The 4,538-nt window shown below is 25.3% G+C and overlaps 1 protein-coding gene across 1 annotated transcript in view; it reads right to left on the bottom strand.

Annotated features, from left to right (window-relative positions):
• Window positions 1–949, bottom strand: part of LOC102675753 (connectin-like) — a 179,889-nt gene extending 178,940 nt beyond the window's left edge. Inside the window, exon 1 of the mRNA XM_006608532.2 lies at window positions 744–949. The gene's annotated coding sequence lies outside the window, so the exon portion shown is untranslated. The remainder of the gene's footprint in view (window positions 1–743) is intronic.
• Between the last annotated feature and the right edge of the window lie 3,589 nt (window positions 950–4,538).

Below are 4,538 nucleotides of genomic sequence, written 5' to 3'. Positions count from 1 at the left end.
TTTTTTTTTTTTACCAAATAAATCTTTACCGCTGAAATAATTTGGCGAGACAAATGAGAACTTCTCGGCCGCGTAATACTTTTCGCATCCCGATCGTTTGATAAGGATAATCATTCGGATTAATCCTTTTTTAACGAGCGATCGAAGCGTAAGCTGCGAGCCAACTACGTGACTTTTCCACAGAACGCGCCAATTTATCATTTCATATATCGATAAGCTTTTTTCGAAATATCGAATCACTGGATCATTGACGATATAATAGACCTCACGAATAGTCTCTGTTCGATGTTTCACGATTAATCCGTATATCTTCAACTTTTCCATTTAAAACAGCTATCGATCAATATCGATCGAAACTTATGAAAAAACATTGTACGACATTGAATCGACTATCACATGTGATACGCACTACGGCAACAAACCGAATACACTCGACGTACATTCAACGACTTCCGTTGACATTAATTCGAATTACATATGATTTGTCCGGCTTTCAAGCAATCACGTAATGCCGGATGTGTTTCGCCTCCGTATTTCAATTCCACGTGCAATTTAACGCGCTAAATATAATAATTTCGTTCGATAAATATCACAAAAAAACATAATGATGTTATTATGCAACACGCGTGTAGAATCATCGAGAGGCGAGAATGTTTGCGATAAGAATCGATGAAACGGTTAATATTTTTATCCGTCAAAAAAAAACGATCACTCGTATGAAGAAATGTCACTGTGAGACTTACCCAACTTTATGGATCGTAGAGTTCACAACGAAATATTACAATCACTCGACTCTGTTTCCCTTCGCAGAAGTTGTCAAATTTCACGAAACTTAGTTCATGACCACTAACCGAAAACGACGTGCATTCGTTCGCATCTAAAATGCAACTTGAACCTTAGCCCGCGCTTTGGAGACTGCCCCACTCAGAGTGGGGATTCTCTCGCCCATGCTATTGTTTTTGCGAAAAATTGTCACCAGATGGCAGTATGGCTTTGATATGGTAGATGACGTTAAAGTCAATTTTTACTATAACAATAATATCGACGCATGATAACATGGAACGTGATTTTATCGATAAAAGAATCTATCATTTGTAAAATAATTATAATATTGCCAACATATAAATAATTATTATTATTTCTATTATCATAGATATCAGTGACTAAATAATGGGAGATAAAAAACTAAAAAAAAAAAAGACAAATAGGTAAAGTTACTCGAAAAATAATATATTATTATTTTTCTATACTATAACATGAATTCGAATAAATATCTTTCTTCTTTTGTAACATTAATACATTAAATTTAAAAAAAAAAAAGAAATCACAAAGTGCTTCGTTATTAAATGCAATTCTTGATTTGAGTAAAAAAAAAAGATAGAAGATTCGCGAAAAAAATACGTCGTTCACAAAATATTTTAACTATTTACTATAACTATTTAGAAATTCTAATAAACTAATTTATACACTTATATTTTATTAAAACATTAACAACAGAAGATCGCAACCATATCAAAGGCACCGTCATACAATCACTTTTCTGCAACATTTTTGCAATAGGTGATTCAGAGGGAAGAATTTATTTAATGGTTCAAGAAATTTGGACAATTTGTAAAAACTTTAACTAAACAATACTACTTTAAGAACGTGATCATGTATCAATGTAACATTTAATTCGTAAAATGAATTTAATACAAATTAAAAAAAAATATAATAATTCAAGAATCAAAATAATTAAAGGTAATCGCAATATTTTTAATAATGCAATACTATAGCAAACGCGATCATCGTTTTATCGTAATATTAATTCAAAACAAAAGATATTTTTAAATGCAACACTAATTTAACTTGTAATTTACTTATCTCAACATTAATACAAAATTATAATGCTCAAGATGATTAGATTCGATAATTTGATATGCAATCGACCAAACAATAATTAATACGTATTACTAAAACGAGCATAATGACAAAGTAATAATAATGACTTCCTATTCTTTGGATTCGAACAAGATTCAAAAAAATGAGAAGCAGCACTTTTCGTGACATTTTGATGGATTTCTTCGTTTTTCTTTGGACTTTGCACTTGTTAAAACTTAAAATACTTATTAATGGATATTAATGGATAAAAAAAAATAATAAAGAAAAAACTAAATAACGGAAGCTAAACGTACATTGCACATGTACATACATCAAGGATCGTAATGACAGATATCTGTACATGTGCAAAATTTCGTTTCGCAAGTTCGTTTCGAAATCGAAAACTTCGGGACTGCGACCACGGAATTCGAAAAATAGATGAGCAAAGCCAGAAACGAATGGCACTGTCCATTCGTTTCAGCTTCGCCCTCGATTTTTCAAATTTAAATTTTACCATTGATGCGAAGATATTGTATTGTAATCATGCTACCATGGGATGTCATTGCGAAGTCAATATAAAAAAAAAAAATATCTATAAGAAAATGTATATGATAATTTAAAATACGGTATAAATTATATGAAAAAAATTAAAATAAGAAAAGATCTGCAAGTTGGTAAAAAATGTACAAAGATTACCTCCTCGCGTGATGGATGATTGGCATATTCTTTTGAGAGAAGTATTGACTTGAATACACAGCAAAAACGAATATTTGTATAAAAAAATTAAAAAAAAGCTATAAACTTGATTTATAGTTAAATTATAAGCAAACAATCACTGACTCTAATTTCATGAAAAATTATTATAATCGAATTGAAATTTTAAAAATATTAAAAAATATATTATTACGAAGCAAGTACAGACCGGTCATAAATATTCTTCAATGTTAAAATCCGAAGGAAATTTTCATAAAGATTGTCAATATCTTTAACAAAAAATAAAATATTAAATATGATATTTTTCCTAAAAACAAGATTATTAAAAAATAAAAAAGAAACTTTATCGCTTATCGCCAAATCGTTACAATATCCATATTGAAATTTTTCCCGTCTTATTGTTTTTATCCGACATTCAATCTGTCAACTAATAATTTACACAAAAAAAAAAGAAAGATTTTCAAATGAATTTTCAATAAAATGTATAGAATTATTTGATTATATAAGAATAAAATAATATTTAAAAATAATAATAGATATCTGTAAATTTAATCATTATACAGATGAATGAAGAGAAAAGAACAATTTAGTTACCAGATAATTTCCAATTATAATAAGAAACATGTATTGAGTTGAATAATAATAAAGAATAAATATGGAAATAAATGCACCAGCAAACATCACAAGAAAAAACGAACGTTTTTAAAAATGAAATATTACAATTAAAAACAATGCAACTCGTACCACGATTTCGATTACATAATTTATTAAATTATTCACATTTTATTAATCACAAATTATTAAATTATAAAGAAAATCAATAGTTTACAACAAATTAAAATAAACAATAATTCGATAACAAATTGAAATATAACTAATTGAAATAATAATTGAAATATAATAAACACAATGTTTCAATTTTTTAAAAAAACTGTATTAAATATGAAAAATGTTTTAAATATAAATATAAACATAACAGAAGAGATAAATATATATGATTAATAAAAATATAGAAAATATTTATATTTAAGTATTAATATTTAGAAAAAGAAATTTATTATAGATATTAAAATAACTTAATTTTATAAAATAAAATTATAATAAATTAATTATATATGTACATATACATATTTATTTTAATATAAATGAAAAAAAGACAATGGAAACTTATTTTAAATACTTCTGCTTTTATGAAAAGAAATTATATATTACTTAATATATCATATAAAATCATTAATTACAAATCGTCGTAATGTATGATAAAATCATACAAAACAATATATATAAATTTGAAATTATTAAAATTATTAAAATAAAGCAACAAATAAATTAAAATTCTGGTTCAAAAAAACATAAATTACAGGTAACCTCAACAATCGAATAGAAAATTGAAGAAAAAAATGCAAAGAAATTTAAAATATTAATTAATTTCATTCTTATAATGATTTATAAATTATTAATAAATGAAGTTAAAATTAATATGTAAATTCAGTAACATGTAAATATGAATAATATGAATAGAATTATTTATTGTGTATTATTTGAAATCACGCACGTTAAATCGGTGACATATTTCATCACGATGATTTTTGACAGAAAAATAACGCCGAGCGCAACAGGTTTTACTAGCTGCTCTCTAATTGGCTGGAACGATACAGTTGTTTTGTTATTTACTTAAATCGCGCAAAAATTGAAATATTATTTACATTAATTATAAAATTTCTCATCAAAATCCCCTAAAATCGAAATTTTTCGAAAATCTGTTTATTATAAAAAAAATTAATTATTAAAATTGATTTAATATAAAAATCTAATATTAAATTAAATATGTAATAAAAAAGAAAATATGATCATAAAATATAAATAAATTAAAAAAATTTTAAACATGATAAAAAAATAATTTATATATATTTATAATAAATAGTTAATGTCTATTAGATAATGTCTAACAATTTTAATAAATA

This window comes from Apis dorsata, unplaced genomic scaffold (genome assembly GCF_000469605.1).
Source record: "Apis dorsata unplaced genomic scaffold, Apis dorsata 1.3 scaffold_39, whole genome shotgun sequence".
NCBI classification, from domain to species: domain Eukaryota; kingdom Metazoa; phylum Arthropoda; class Insecta; order Hymenoptera; family Apidae; genus Apis; species Apis dorsata.
The sequence above is the reverse complement of the archived record's forward strand: the minus strand, read 5'-3'. Positions and strand labels throughout refer to the sequence as shown.